Here is an 18,395-nt window from a genome sequence, read left to right as displayed (position 1 = left end):
TCATTCTTCATCGTTCAATCTTCATTCTTCATTGATCATTGATCCTTGTTCATTCTTCATCGTTCAATCGTCACTGATCATTGATCCTTGTTCATTCTTCATCGTTCTTTCTTCATTGATCATTGATCCTTGTTCATTCTTCATCGTTCATTCTTCATTGATCATTGATCCTTGTTCATTCTTCATCGTTCATTCTTCATTGATCATTGATCCTTGTTCATTTTTCATCGTTCATTCTTTATTAATCATTGATCCTTGTTCATTCTTCATCGTTCTTTCGTCATTGACCATTAATCCTTGTTCATTCTTCATCTTTCATTCTTCATTGATCATTGATCCTTGTTCATTCTTCATCGTTCATTCTTCATTGATCATTGATCCTTGTTCATTCTTCATCGTTCATTCGTCATTGACCATTGATCCTTGTTCGTTCTTCATCATTTATTCTTCATTGATCATTGATCCTTGTTCATTCTTCATCGTTTATTCTTCAATTAACATTGATCCTTGTTCATTCTTCATCGTTCATTCTTCATTGATCATTCATCCTTGTGCATTCTTCATCGTTCATTAATCATTGATCATTGATCCTTGTTCATTTTTCATTGTTCATTCTTCATTAATCATTCATCCTTATTCATTCTTCATCGTTCATTCTTCATTGATCATTGATCCTTGTTCATTATTCATCGTTCATTCATCATTGACCATTAATCCTTGTTCATTCTTCATCGTTCATTCTTCATCATCCTTGTTCATTCTTCATCGTTCATTAATCATTGATCATTGATCCTTGTTCATTCTTCATCGTTCATTCGTCATTGACCATTGATCCTTGTTCATTCTTCATCATTCATTCTTCATTGATCATTGATCCTTGTTCATTCTTCATCGTTCAATCTTCATTCTTCATTGATCATTGATCCTTGTTCATTCTTCATCGTTCATTCGTCACTGATCATTGATCCTTGTTCATTCTTCATCGTTCTTTCTTCATTGATCATTGATCCTTGTTCATTCTTCATCGTTCATTCTTCATTGATCATTCATCCTTTTTCATTCTTCATCGTTCATTCTTTATTGATCATTGATCCTTGTTCATTCTTCATCGTTAATTCTTCATTGATCATTGATCCTTGTTCATTCTTCATCGTTCATTCGTCATTGACCATTAATCCTTGTTCATTCTTCATCGTTCAATCTTCATTGATCATTGATCCTTATTCATTCTTCATCGTTCATTCTTCATTGATCATTGATCCTTGTTCATTCTTCATCGTTCATTCTTAATTGATCATTGATCGTTGTTCATTCATCATCGTTCATTGTTCATTCATCATTGATACTAGTTCATTCTTCATCGTTCATTCGTCATTGATCATAGATCCTTGTTCATGCTTCATCGTTCATTCTTCATTGATCATTCATCCTTGTTCATTCTTCATCGTTCATTCTTCATTGATCATTGATCCTTGTTTATTCTTCATCGTTCCTTCGTCATTGACCATTGATCCTTGTTCATTCTTCATCGTTCATTCTTCATTGATCATTGATCCTTGTTCATTCTTCATCGTTCATTCGTCATTGATCATTGATCCTTGTTCATTCTTCATCGTTCATTCGTCATTGATGATTGATTCTTGTTCATTCTTCATCGTTCATTATTCATTGATCATTATTCCTTGTTCATTCTTCATCTTTCATTCTTCATTGATCATTGATCCTTGTTCATTCTTCATCGTTCATTCGTCATTGACCATTATTCCTTGTTCATTCTTCATCGTTCATTCTTCATTGATCATTGATCCTTGTTCATTCTTCATCGTTCATTCTTCATTGATCATTGATCCTTGTTCATTCATCATCGTTCATTCTTCATTGATCATTGATCCTTGTGCATTCTTCATCGTTCTTTCTTCATTGATCATTGATCCTTGTTCATTCTTCATCGTTCATTCGTCATTGATCATTGATCCTTGTTCATTCTTCATCGTTCATTCTTCATTGATCACTGTTCCTTGTTCATTGTTCATCGTTCATTGTTCATTGATCATTGATCCTTGTTCATTATTCATCGTTCATTCATCATTGACCATTGATCCTTGTTCATTCTTCATCATTCATTCTTCATTGATCATTGATCCTTGTTCATTCTTCATCGTTCAATCTTCATTCTTCATTGATCATTGATCCTTGTTCATTCTTCATCGTTCATTCGTCACTGATCATTGATCCTTGTTCATTGTTCATCGTTCATTCTTTATTGATCATTGATCCTTGTTCATTCTTCATCGTTCATTCTTCATTGATCATTCATCCTTGTTCATTCTTCATCGTTCATTAATCATTGATCATTGATCCTTGTGCATTCTTCATCGTTCATTCGTCATTGACCATTGATCCTTGTTCATTCTTCATCGTTCATTCTTCATTGATCATTGATCCTTGTTCATTTTTCATCGTTCAATCTTCATTCTTCATTGATCATTGATCCTTGTTCATTCTTCATCGTTCATTCTTCATTGATCATTGATCCTTGTTCATTTTTCATTGTTCATTCTTCATTAATCATTCATCCTTATTCATTCTTCATCGTTTATTCTTCATTGATCATTGATCCTTGTTCATTATTCATCGTTCATTCATCATTGACCATTAATCCTTGTTCATTCTTCATCGTTCATTCTTCATCATCCTTGTTCATTCTTCATCGTTCATTAATCATTGATCATTGATCCTTGTTCATTCTTCATCGTTCATTCGTCATTGACCATTGATCCTTGTTCATTCTTCATCATTCATTCTTCATTGATCATTGATCCTTGTTCATTCTTCATCGTTCAATCTTCATTCTTCATTGATCATTGATCCTTGTTCATTCTTCATCGTTCATTCGTCACTGATCATTGATCCTTGTTCATTCTTCATCATTCTTTCTTCATTGATCATTGATCCTTGTTCATTCTTCATCATTCATTCTTCATTGATCATTGATCCTTGTTCATTCTTCATCGTTCATTCTTCATTGATCATTGATCCTTGTTCATTTTTCATCGTTCATTCTTTATTAATCATTGATCCTTGTTCATTCTTCATCGTTCTTTCGTCATTGACCATTAATCCTTGTTCATTCTTCATCTTTCATTCTTCATTGATCATTGATCCTTGTTCATTCTTCATCGTTCATTCTTCATTGATCATTGATCCTTGTTCATTCTTCATCGTTCATTCGTCATTGACCATTGATCCTTGTTCATTCTTCATCATTTATTCTTCATTGATCATTGATACTTGTTCATTCTTCATCGTTCATTCTTCAATTAACATTGATCCTTGTTCATTCTTCATCGTTCATTCTTCATTGATCATTCATCCTTGTGCATTCTTCATCGTTCATTAATCATTGATCATTGATCCTTGTTCATTCTTCATCGTTCATTCGTCATTGACCATTGATCCTTGTTCATTCTTCATCGTTCATTCTTCATTGATCATTGATCCTTGTTCATTCTTCATCGTTCAATCTTCATTCTTCATTAATCATTGATCCTTGTTCATTCTTCATCGTTCATTCGTCACTGATCATTGATCGTTGTTCATTCTTCATCGTTTTTTCTTCATTGATCATTGATCCTTGTTCATTCTTCATCGTTCATTCTTGATTGATCATTGATCCTTGTTCATTCTTCATCGTTCATTCTTCTTTGATCATTGATCCTTGTTCATTTTTCATCGTTCATTCTTCATTGATCATTGATCCTTGTTCATTCTTCATCGTTCATTCGTCATTGACCATTAATCCTTGTTCATTTTTCATCGTTCATTCTTCATTGATCATTGATCCTTGTTCATTCATCATCGTTCATTCTTCATTGATCATTGATCCTTGTGCATTCTTCATCGTTCTTTCTTCATTGATCATTGATCCTTGTTCATTCTTCATCGTTCATTCTTCATTGATCATTGTTCCTTGTTCATTCTTCATCGTTCATTCTTCATTGATCATTGATCCTTGTTCATTATTCATCGTTCATTCATCATTGTCCATTAATCCTTGTTCATTCTTCATCGTTCATTCTTCATTGATCATTCATCCTTGTTCATTCTTCATCGTTCATTAATCATTGATCATTGATCCTTGTGCATTCTTCATCGTTCATTCGTCATTGACCATTGATCCTTGTTCATTCTTCATCGTTCATTCTTCATTGATCATTGATCCTTGTTCATTTTTCATCGTTCAATCTTCATTCTTCATTGATCATTGATCCTTGTTCATTCTTCATCGTTCATTCGTCACTGATCATTGATCCTTGTTCATTTTCATCGTTCTTTCTTCATTGATCATTGATCCTTGTTCATTCTTCATCGTTCATTCTTCATTGATCATTGATCCTTGTTCATTCTTCATCGTTCATTCTTCATTGATCATTGATCCTTGTTCATTTTTGTTGGCCTCTTAAGGTTTTGATGATGACTTCACTTGTAAATAAACAAACATATTTTTAGAGATTGTTTTGTAGGTATATATCCGATTTAATGTGAATCGTTGATGAAGCCTATGACTTGATTCGTGGAAGAAGTACATGTCTCAAATATCCAAGAAGTTGGGCAATTGCTTTGGAAAACAGTCTGCTGTTCCTAGAGTTGAAGTTCTGACGAAAGTTGAAGCTGGAGACAGTACACTGTTCCTACGTAGCAGGTCTGAAGAATAGCATCGACTGAAAAAATTGCGAATTAATTATTTTCTGTTTTTAAGTTGATGTAATGGTTTAGAATTAATTTAATTGCTTAAATTAATTAGTAAGTTAATTGGCAAATCTATTTTTAGGTTTTCTAAAAATAGCCCAAGACTTTTTCTTAATTAGATTTAGATCTCCTATTTTTTAGGATCTTATGTTTTAAACTCCTATGCTATTTTTAGCATTAAGGAAACTGATTTTTCCTTGAGCAAATAACAGCCGTACACTTTCATAATTCCACCACCTTTTGTTTTGAGAATGTGGGGGTAGTGGAGGTATGTGTGAGATAGTGGACGTTATGCTTATGGTAACTGCTGGCATTTCCCTCTATAAATAGAAGGGACTTTGCTCGAATCAAAAATCAATCCTTTTAGGATTCAAGAGTGTCCATTAAAGAGAGATCATCTTAAGAAAAATATTTTCAGTTTTCCAATGCCAATTAATTTATTATATTTTTCTTAAGTAATTATTTTAATTCTTATCCTCTTGAGAAATGGCCTTGTAAAGGGTATTTGAGTGTTTTGTTGTAATTAGACTTATGGGAAGTCTAAGGGAATAGAGAATAGAAACGAGAGAAGAGAAGAGAAGAGAAGACAAGAGAAGAGAAGAGAAGTGGGCCTAAGTAGAGAAGCTTTGAGTAAAGCGTTTAGAGTATTGAGAAGCTTCAAGTGAAGCAAAACATTGTTATGTGTAATTGTAATTGATTGCCTTAACATAGTGAGAATTTTGAAATCCCGGGGGGTCGTGGTTTTTCCTTCTTATTAGGCCGAGAAGGTTTCCACGTAAAAATCCTTGTCTTCTTTTATTATTCTTTTCGTTTTTAAGTTTAAGTTTTGTCCTTTACTTAATATAATTCCGCAAAAATTAGAGGCAAAAATCTTAAACCTACTACACAACAATTCACCCCCCCTCTTGTTGTATTCGATCATCCATTAGTATTTCTACAATTTTTCATCGTTCATTCTTCATTAATAATTGATCCTTGTTCATTCTTCATCGTTCATTCTTCATTGATCATTCATCATTGTTCATTATTCATCGTTCATTCATCATTGACCATTAATCCTTGTTCATTCTTCATCGTTCATTCTTCATTGATCATTCATCCTTGTTCATTCTTCATCGTTCATTAATCATTGATCATTGATCCTTGTTCATTCTTCATCGTTCATTCGTCATTGACCATTGATCCTTGTTCATTCTTCATCGTTCATTCTTCATTGATCAATGATCCTTGTTCATTCTTCATCGTTCAATCTTCATTCTTCATTGATCATTGATCCTTGTTCATTCTTCATCGTTCATTCGTCATTGACCATTGATCCTTGTTCATTCTTCATCATTTATTCTTCATTGATCATTGATCCTTATTCATTCTTCATCGTTCATTCTTCATTGATCATTAATCCTTGTTCATTCTTCATCGTTCATTCTTCATTGATCATTGATCCTTGTTCATTTTTCATTGTTCATTCTTCATTAATCATTCATCCTTATTCATTCTTCATCGTTCATTCTTCATTGATCATTGATCCTTGTTCATTATTCATCGTTCATTCATCATTGACCATTAATCCTTGTTCATTCTTCATCGTTCATTCTTCATCATCCTTGTTCATTCTTCATCATTCATTAATCATTGATCATTGATCCTTGTTCATTCTTCATCGTTCATTCGTCATTGACCATTGATCCTTGTTCATTCTTCATCATTCATTCTTCATTGATCATTGATCCTTGTTCATTCTTCATCGTTCAATCTTCATTCTTCATTGATCATTGATCCTTGTTCATTCTTCATCGTTCATTCGTCACTGATCATTGATCCTTGTTCATTCTTCATCGTTCTTTCTTCATTGATCATTGATCCTTGTTCATTCTTCATCGTTCATTCTTCATTGATCATTGATCCTTGTTCATTCTTCATCGTTCATTCTTCATTGATCATTGATCCTTGTTCATTCTTCATCGTTCATTCGTCATTGACCATTGATCCTTGTTCATTCTTCATCGTTCATTCTTCATTGATCATTGATCCTTGTTCATTCTTCATCGTTCAATCTTCATTCTTCATTGATCATTGATCCTTGTTCATTCTTCATCGTTCATTCGTCACTGATCATTGATCCTTGTTCATTCTTCATCGTTCTTTCTTCATTGATCATTGATCCTTGTTCATTCTTCATCGTTCATTCTTCATTGATCATTGATCCTTGTTCATTCTTCATCGTTCATTCTTCATTGATCATTGATCCTTGTTCATTTTTCATCGTTCATTCTTTATTAATCATTGATCCTTGTTCATTCTTCATCGTTCTTTCGTCATTGACCATTAATCCTTGTTCATTCTTCATCTTTCATTCTTCATTGATCATTGATCCTTGTTCATTCTTCATCGTTCATTCTTCATTGATCATTGATCCTTGTTCATTCTTCATCGTTCATTCGTCATTGACCATTGATCCTTGTTCATTCTTCATCATTTATTCTTCATTGATCATTGATCCTTGTTCATTCTACATCGTTCATTCTTCAATTAACATTGATCCTTGTTCATTCTTCATCGTTCATTCTTCATTGATCATTCATCCTTGTGCATTCTTCATCGTTCATTAATCATTGATCATTGATCCTTGTTCATTCTTCATCGTTCATTCGTCATTGACCATTGATCCTTGTTCATTCTTCATCGTTCATTCTTCATTGATCATTGATCCTTGTTCATTCTTCATCGTTCAATCTTCATTCTTCATTGATCATTGATCCTTGTTCATTCTTCATCGTTCATTCGTCACTGATCATTGATCCTTGTTCATTCTTCATCGTTCTTTCTTCATTGATCATTGATCCTTGTTCATTCTTCATCGTTCATTCTTCATTGATCATTGATCCTTGTTCATTCTTCATCGTTCATTCTTCATTGATCATTGATCCTTGTTCATTTTTCATCGTTCATTCTTTATTAATCATTGATCCTTGTTCATTCTTCATCGTTCTTTCGTCATTGACCATTAATCCTTGTTCATTCTTCATCTTTCATTCTTCATTGATCATTGATCCTTGTTCATTCTACATCGTTCATTCTTCAATTAACATTGATCCTTGTTCATTCTTCATCGTTCATTCTTCATTGATCATTCATCCTTGTGCATTCTTCATCGTTCATTAATCATTGATCATTGATCATTGTTCATTTTTCATTGTTCATTCTTCATTAATCATTCATCCTTATTCATTCTTCATCGTTCATTCTTCATTGATCATTGATCCTTGTTCATTATTCATCGTTCATTCATCATTGACCATTAATCCTTGTTCATTCTTCATCGTTCATTCTTCATCATCCTTGTTCATTCTTCATCGTTCATTAATCATTGATCATTGATCCTTGTTCATTCTTCATCGTTCATTCATCATTGACCATTGATCCTTGTTCATTCTTCATCATTCATTCTTCATTGATCATTGATCCTTGTTCATTCATCATCGTTCAATCTTCATTCTTCATTGATCATTGATCCTTGTTGATTCTTCATCGTTCATTCTTCAATTAACATTGATCCTTGTTCATTCTTCATCGTTCATTCTTCATTGATCATTCATCCTTGTGCATTCTTCATCGTTCATTAATCATTGATCATTGATCCTTGTTCATTCTTCATCGTTCATTCGTCATTGACCATTGATCCTTGTTAATTCTTCATCGTTCATTCTTCATTGATCATTGATCCTTGTTCATTATTCATCGTTCATTCATCATTGACCATTAATCCTTGTTCATTCTTCATCGTTCATTCGTCATTGACCATTGATCCTTGTTCATTCTTCATCATTCATTCTTCATTGATCATTGATCCTTGTTCATTCTTCATCGTTCAATCTTCATTCTTCATTGATCATTGATCCTTGTTCATTCTTCATCGTTCATTCGTCACTGATCATTGATCCTTGTTCATTCTTCATCGTTCTTTCTTCATTGATCATTGATCCTTGTTCATTCTTCATCGTTCATTCTTCATTGATCATTGATCCTTGTTCATTCTTCATCGTTCATTCTTCATTGATCATTGATCCTTGTTCATTCTTCATCGTTCATTCGTCATTGACCATTGATCCTTGTTCATTCTTCATCGTTCATTCTTCATTGATCATTGATCCTTGTTCATTCTTCATCGTTCAATCTTCATTCTTCATTGATCATTGATCCTTGTTCATTCTTCATCGTTCATTCGTCACTGATCATTGATCCTTGTTCATTCTTCATCGTTCTTTCTTCATTGATCATTGATCCTTGTTCATTCTTCATCGTTCATTCTTCATTGATCATTGATCCTTGTTCATTCTTCATCGTTCATTCTTCATTGATCATTGATCCTTGTTCATTTTTCATCGTTCATTCTTTATTAATCATTGATCCTTGTTCATTCTTCATCGTTCTTTCGTCATTGACCATTAATCCTTGTTCATTCTTCATCTTTCATTCTTCATTGATCATTGATCCTTGTTCATTCTTCATCGTTCATTCTTCATTGATCATTGATCCTTGTTCATTCTTCATCGTTCATTCGTCATTGACCATTGATCCTTGTTCATTCTTCATCATTTATTCTTCATTGATCATTGATCCTTGTTCATTCTACATCGTTCATTCTTCAATTAACATTGATCCTTGTTCATTCTTCATCGTTCATTCTTCATTGATCATTCATCCTTGTGCATTCTTCATCGTTCATTAATCATTGATCATTGATCCTTGTTCATTCTTCATCGTTCATTCGTCATTGACCATTGATCCTTGTTCATTCTTCATCGTTCATTCTTCATTGATCATTGATCCTTGTTCATTCTTCATCGTTCAATCTTCATTCTTCATTGATCATTGATCCTTGTTCATTCTTCATCGTTCATTCGTCACTGATCATTGATCCTTGTTCATTCTTCATCGTTCTTTCTTCATTGATCATTGATCCTTGTTCATTCTTCATCGTTCATTCTTCATTGATCATTGATCCTTGTTCATTCTTCATCGTTCATTCTTCATTGATCATTGATCCTTGTTCATTTTTCATCGTTCATTCTTTATTAATCATTGATCCTTGTTCATTCTTCATCGTTCTTTCGTCATTGACCATTAATCCTTGTTCATTCTTCATCTTTCATTCTTCATTGATCATTGATCCTTGTTCATTCTACATCGTTCATTCTTCAATTAACATTGATCCTTGTTCATTCTTCATCGTTCATTCTTCATTGATCATTCATCCTTGTGCATTCTTCATCGTTCATTAATCATTGATCATTGATCATTGTTCATTTTTCATTGTTCATTCTTCATTAATCATTCATCCTTATTCATTCTTCATCGTTCATTCTTCATTGATCATTGATCCTTGTTCATTATTCATCGTTCATTCATCATTGACCATTAATCCTTGTTCATTCTTCATCGTTCATTCTTCATCATCCTTGTTCATTCTTCATCGTTCATTAATCATTTATCATTGATCCTTGTTCATTCTTCATCGTTCATTCGTCATTGACCATTGATCCTTGTTCATTCTTCATCATTCATTCTTCATTGATCATTGATCCTTGTTCATTCATCATCGTTCAATCTTCATTCTTCATTGATCATTGATCCTTGTTCATTCTTCATCGTTCATTCGTCACTGATCATTGATCCTTGTTCATTCTTCATCGTTCTTTCTTCATTGATCATTGATCCTTGTTCATTCTTCATCGTTCATTCTTCATTGATCATTGATCCTTGTTCATTCTTCATCGTTGATTCTTCATTGATCATTGATCCTTGTTCATTTTTCATCGTTCATTCTTTATTAATCATTGATCCTTGTTCATTCTTCATCGTTCTTTCGTCATTGACCATTAATCCTTGTTCATTCTTCATCTTTCATTCTTCATTGATGATTGATCCTTGTTCATTCTTCATCGTTCATTCTTCATTGATCATTGATCCTTGTTCATTCTTCATCGTTCATTCGTCATTTACCATTGATCCTTGTTCATTCTTCATCATTTATTCTTCATTGATCATTGATCCTTGTTCATTCTTCATCGTTCATTCTTCAATTAACATTGATCCTTGTTCATTCTTCATCGTTCATTCTTCATTGATCATTCATCCTTGTGCATTCTTCATCGTTCATTAATCATTGATCATTGATCCTTGTTCATTCTTCATCGTTCATTCGTCATTGACCATTGATCCTTGTTAATTCTTCATCGTTCATTCTTCATTGATCATTGATCCTTGTTCATTCTTCATCGTTCAATCTTCATTCTTCATTGATCATTGATCCTTGTTCATTCTTCATCGTTCATTCGTCACTGATCATTGATCCTTGTTCATTCTTCATCGTTCTTTCTTCATTGATCATTGATCCTTGTTCATTCTTCATCGTTCATTCTTCATTGATCATTGATCCTTGTTCATTCTTCATCGTTCATTCTTCATTGATCATTGATCCTTGTTCATTTTTCATCGTTCATTCTTTATTAATCATTGATCCTTGTTCATTCTTCATCGTTCTTTCGTCATTGACCATTAATCCTTGTTCATTCTTCATCTTTCATTCTTCATTGATCATTGATCCTTGTTCATTCTTCATCGTTCATTCTTCATTGATCATTGATCCTTGTTCATTCTTCATCGTTCATTCGTCATTGACCATTGATCCTTGTTCATTCTTCATCATTTATTCTTCATTGATCATTGATCCTTGTTCATTCTTCATCGTTCATTCTTCAATTAACATTGATCCTTGTTCATTCTTCATCGTTCATTCTTCATTGATCATTCATCCTTGTGCATTCTTCATCGTTCATTAATCATTGATCATTGATCCTTGTTCATTTTTCATTGTTCATTCTTCATTAATCATTCATCCTTATTCATTCTTCATCGTTCATTCTTCATTGATCATTGATCCTTGTTCATTATTCATCGTTCATTCATCATTGACCATTAATCCTTGTTCATTCTTCATCGTTCATTCTTCATCATCCTTGTTCATTCTTCATCGTTCATTAATCATTGAGCATTGATCCTTGTTCATTCTTCATCGTTCATTCGTCATTGACCATTGATCCTTGTTCATTCTTCATCATTCATTCTTCATTGATCATTGATCCTTGTTCATTCATCATCGTTCAATCTTCATTCTTCATTGATCATTGATCCTTGTTCATTCTTCATCGTTCATTCGTCACTGATCATTGATCCTTGTTCATTCTTCATCGTTCTTTCTTCATTGATCATTGATCCTTGTTCATTCTTCATCGTTCATTCTTCATTGATCATTGATCCTTGTTCATTCTTCATCGTTCATTCTTCATTGATCATTGATCCTTGTTCATTTTTCATCGTTCATTCTTTATTAATCATTGATCCTTGTTCATTCTTCATCGTTCTTTCGTCATTGACCATTAATCCTTGTTCATTCTTCATCTTTCATTCTTCATTGATCATTGATCCTTGTTCATTCTTCATCGTTCATTCTTCATTGATCATTGATCCTTGTTCATTCTTCATCGTTCATTCGTCATTGACCATTGAACCTTGTTCATTCTTCATCATTTATTCTTCATTGATCATTGATCCTTGTTCATTCTTCCTCGTTCATTCTTCAATTAACATTGATCCTTGTTCATTCTTCATCGTTCATTCTTCATTGATCATTCATCCTCGTGCATTCTTCATCGTTCATTAATCATTGATCATTGATCCTTGTTCATTCTTCATCGTTCATTCGTCATTGACCATTGATCCTTGTTAATTCTTCATCGTTCATTCTTCATTGATCATTGATCCTTGTTCATTCTTCATCGTTCAATCTTCATTCTTCATTGATCATTGATCCTTGTTCATTCTTCATCGTTCAATCGTCACTGATCATTGATCCTTGTTCATTCTTCATCGTTCTTTCTTCATTGATCATTGATCCTTGTTCATTCTTCATCGTTCATTCTTCATTGATCATTGATCCTTGTTCATTCTTCATCGTTCATTCTTCATTGATCATTGATCCTTGTTCATTTTTCATCGTTCATTCTTTATTAATCATTGATCCTTGTTCATTCTTCATCGTTCTTTCGTCATTGACCATTAATCCTTGTTCATTCTTCATCTTTCATTCTTCATTGATCATTGATCCTTGTTCATTCTTCATCGTTCATTCTTCATTGATCATTGATCCTTGTTCATTCTTCATCGTTCATTCGTCATTGACCATTGATCCTTGTTCATTCTTCATCATTTATTCTTCATTGATCATTGATCCTTGTTCATTCTTCATCGTTTATTCTTCAATTAACATTGATCCTTGTTCATTCTTCATCGTTCATTCTTCATTGATCGTTCATCCTTGTGCATTCTTCATCGTTCATTAATCATTGATCATTGATCCTTGTTCATTTTTCATTGTTCATTCTTCATTAATCATTCATCCTTATTCATTCTTCATCGTTCATTCTTCATTGATCATTGATCCTTGTTCATTATTCATCGTTCATTCATCATTGACCATTAATCCTTGTTCATTCTTCATCGTTCATTCTTCATCATCCTTGTTCATTCTTCATCGTTCATTAATCATTGATCATTGATCCTTGTTCATTCTTCATCGTTCATTCGTCATTGACCATTGATCCTTGTTCATTCTTCATCATTCATTCTTCATTGATCATTGATCCTTGTTCATTCTTCATCGTTCAATCTTCATTCTTCATTGATCATTGATCCTTGTTCATTCTTCATCGTTCATTCGTCACTGATCATTGATCCTTGTTCATTCTTCATCGTTCTTTCTTCATTGATCATTGATCCTTGTTCATTCTTCATCGTTCATTCTTCATTGATCATTGATCCTTGTTCATTCTTCATCGTTCATTCTTCATTGATCATTGATCCTTGTTCATTTTTCATCGTTCATTCTTTATTAATCATTGATCCTTGTTCATTCTTCATCGTTCTTTCGTCATTGACCATTAATCCTTGTTCATTCTTCATCTTTCATTCTTCATTGATCATTGATCCTTGTTCATTCTTCATCGTTCATTCTTCATTGATCATTGATCCTTGTTCATTCTTCATCGTTCATTCGTCATTGACCATTGATCCTTGTTCCTTCTTCATCATTTATTCTTCATGGATCATTGATCCTTGTTCATTCTTCATCGTTCATTCTTCAATTAACATTGATCCTTGTTCATTCTTCATCGTTCATTCTTCATTGATCATTCATCCTTGTGCATTCTTCATCGTTCATTAATCATTGATCATTGATCCTTGTTCATTTTTCATTGTTCATTCTTCATTAATCATTCATCCTTATTCATTCTTCATCGTTCATTCTTCATTGATCATTGATCCTTGTTCATTATTCATCGTTCATTCATCATTGACCATTAATCCTTGTTCATTCTTCATCGTTCATTCTTCATCATCCTTGTTCATTCTTCATCGTTCATTAATCATTGATCATTGATCCTTGTTCATTCTTCATCGTTCATTCGTCATTGACCATTGATCCTTGTTCATTCTTCATCATTCATTCTTCATTGATCATTGATCCTTGTTCATTCATCATCGTTCAATCTTCATTCTTCATTGATCATTGATCCTTGTTCATTCTTCATCGTTCATTCGTCACTGATCATTGATCCTTGTTCATTCTTCATCGTTCTTTCTTCATTGATCATTGATCCTTGTTCATTCTTCATCGTTCATTCTTCATTGATCATTGATCCTTGTTCATTCTTCATCGTTCATTCTTCATTGATCATTGATCCTTGTTCATTTTTCATCGTTCATTCTTTATTAATCATTGATCCTTGTTCATTCTTCATCGTTCTTTCGTCATTGACCATTAATCCTTGTTCATTCTTCATCTTTCATTCTTCATTGATCATTGATCCTTGTTCATTCTTCATCGTTCATTCTTCATTGATCATTGATCCTTGTTCATTCTTCATCGTTCATTCGTCATTGACCATTGAACCTTGTTCATTCTTCATCATTTATTCTTCATTGATCATTGATCCTTGTTCATTCTTCCTCGTTCATTCTTCAATTAACATTGATCCTTGTTCATTCTTCATCGTTCATTCTTCATTGATCATTCATCCTCGTGCATTCTTCATCGTTCATTAATCATTGATCATTGATCCTTGTTCATTCTTCATCGTTCATTCGTCATTGACCATTGATCCTTGTTAATTCTTCATCGTTCATTCTTCATTGATCATTGATCCTTGTTCATTCTTCATCGTTCAATCTTCATTCTTCATTGATCATTGATCCTTGTTCATTCTTCATCGTTCAATCGTCACTGATCATTGATCCTTGTTCATTCTTCATCGTTCTTTCTTCATTGATCATTGATCCTTGTTCATTCTTCATCGTTCATTCTTCATTGATCATTGATCCTTGTTCATTCTTCATCGTTCATTCTTCATTGATCATTGATCCTTGTTCATTTTTCATCGTTCATTCTTTATTAATCATTGATCCTTGTTCATTCTTCATCGTTCTTTCGTCATTGACCATTAATCCTTGTTCATTCTTCATCTTTCATTCTTCATTGATCATTGATCCTTGTTCATTCTTCATCGTTCATTCTTCATTGATCATTGATCCTTGTTCATTCTTCATCGTTCATTCGTCATTGACCATTGATCCTTGTTCATTCTTCATCATTTATTCTTCATTGATCATTGATCCTTGTTCATTCTTCATCGTTTATTCTTCAATTAACATTGATCCTTGTTCATTCTTCATCGTTCATTCTTCATTGATCATTCATCCTTGTGCATTCTTCATCGTTCATTAATCATTGATCATTGATCCTTGTTCATTTTTCATTGTTCATTCTTCATTAATCATTCATCCTTATTCATTCTTCATCGTTCATTCTTCATTGATCATTGATCCTTGTTCATTATTCATCGTTCATTCATCATTGACCATTAATCCTTGTTCATTCTTCATCGTTCATTCTTCATCATCCTTGTTCATTCTTCATCGTTCATTAATCATTGATCATTGATCCTTGTTCATTCTTCATCGTTCATTCGTCATTGACCATTGATCCTTGTTCATTCTTCATCATTCATTCTTCATTGATCATTGATCCTTGTTCATTCTTCATCGTTCAATCTTCATTCTTCATTGATCATTAATCCTTGTTCATTCTTCATCGTTCATTCGTCACTGATCATTGATCCTTGTTCATTCTTCATCGTTCTTTCTTCATTGATCATTGATCCTTGTTCATTCTTCATCGTTCATTCTTCATTGAACATTGATCCTTGTTCATTCTTCATCGTTCTTTCGTCATTGACCATTAATCCTTGTTCATTCTTCATCTTTCATTCTTCATTGATCATTGATCCTTGTTCATTCTTCATCGTTCATTCTTCATTGATCATTGATCCTTGTTCATTCTTCATCGTTCATTCGTCATTGACCATTGAACCTTGTTCATTCTTCATCATTTATTCTTCATTGATCATTGATCCTTGTTCATTCTTCCTCGTTCATTCTTCAATTAACATTGATCCTTGTTCATTCTTCATCGTTCATTCTTCATTGATCATTCATCCTCGTGCATTCTTCATCGTTCATTAATCATTGATCATTGATCCTTGTTCATTCTTCATCGTTCATTCGTCATTGACCATTGATCCTTGTTAATTCTTCATCGTTCATTCTTCATTGATCATTGATCCTTGTTCATTCTTCATCGTTCAATCTTCATTCTTCATTGATCATTGATCCTTGTTCATTCTTCATCGTTCAATCGTCACTGATCATTGATCCTTGTTCATTCTTCATCGTTCTTTCTTCATTGATCATTGATCCTTGTTCATTCTTCATCGTTCATTCTTCATTGATCATTGATCCTTGTTCATTCTTCATCGTTCATTCTTCATTGATCATTGATCCTTGTTCATTTTTCATCGTTCATTCTTTATTAATCATTGATCCTTGTTCATTCTTCATCGTTCTTTCGTCATTGACCATTAATCCTTGTTCATTCTTCATCTTTCATTCTTCATTGATCATTGATCCTTGTTCATTCTTCATCGTTCATTCTTCATTGATCATTGATCCTTGTTCATTCTTCATCGTTCATTCGTCATTGACCATTGATCCTTGTTCATTCTTCATCATTTATTCTTCATTGATCATTGATCCTTGTTCATTCTTCATCGTTTATTCTTCAATTAACATTGATCCTTGTTCATTCTTCATCGTTCATTCTTCATTGATCATTCATCCTTGTGCATTCTTCATCGTTCATTAATCATTGATCATTGATCCTTGTTCATTTTTCATTGTTCATTCTTCATTAATCATTCATCCTTATTCATTCTTCATGGTTCATTCTTCATTGATCATTGATCCTTGTTCATTATTCATCGTTCATTCATCATTGACCATTAATCCTTGTTCATTCTTCATCGTTCATTCTTCATCATCCTTGTTCATTCTTCATCGTTCATTAATCATTGATCATTGATCCTTGTTCATTCTTCATCGTTCATTCGTCATTGACCATTGATCCTTGTTCATTCTTCATCATTCATTCTTCATTGATCATTGATCCTTGTTCATTCTTCATCGTTCAATCTTCATTCTTCATTGATCATTGATCCTTGTTCATTCTTCATCGTTCATTCGTCACTGATCATTGATCCTTGTTCATTCTTCATCGTTCTTTCTTCATTGATCATTGATCCTTGTTCATTCTTCATCGTTCATTCTTCATTGATCATTGATCCTTGTTCATTCTTCATCGTTCATTCTTCATTGATCATTGATCCTTGTTCATTTTTCATCGTTTATTCTTTATTAATCATTGATCCTTGTTCATTCTTCATCGTTCTTTCGTCATTGACCATTAATCCTTGTTCATTCTTCATCTTTCATTCTTCATTGATCATTGATCCTTGTTCATTCTTCATCGTTCATTCTTCATTGATCATTGATCCTTGTTCATTCTTCATCGTTCATTCGTCATTGACCATTGATCCTTGTTCATTCTTCATCATTTATTCTTCATGGATCATTGATCCTTGTTCATTCTTCATCGTTCATTCTTCAATTAACATTGATCCTTGTTCATTCTTCATCGTTCATTCTTCATTGATCATTCATCCTTGTGCATTCTTCATCGTTCATTAATCATTGATCATTGATCCTTGTTCATTTTTCATTGTTCATTCTTCATTAATCATTCATCCTTATTCATTCTTCATCGTTCATTCTTCATTGATCATTGATCCTTGTTCATTATTCATCGTTCATTCATCATTGACCATTAATCCTTGTTCATTCTTCATCGTTCATTCTTCATCATCCTTGTTCATTCTTCATCGTTCATTAATCATTGATCATTGATCCTTGTTCATTCTTCATCGTTCATTCGTCATTGACCATTGATCCTTGTTCATTCTTCATCATTCATTCTTCATTGATCATTGATCCTTGTTCATTCTTCATCGTTCAATCTTCATTCTTCATTGATCATTGATCCTTGTTCATTCTTCATCGTTCATTCGTCACTGATCATTGATCCTTGTTCATTCTTCATCGTTCTTTCTTCATTGATCATTGATCCTTGTTCATTC

Source organism: Amaranthus tricolor, chromosome 17 (genome assembly GCF_026212465.1).
Source record: "Amaranthus tricolor cultivar Red isolate AtriRed21 chromosome 17, ASM2621246v1, whole genome shotgun sequence".
NCBI classification, from domain to species: Eukaryota; Viridiplantae; Streptophyta; class Magnoliopsida; order Caryophyllales; family Amaranthaceae; genus Amaranthus; species Amaranthus tricolor.
This window is presented reverse-complemented; position numbering follows the sequence as displayed.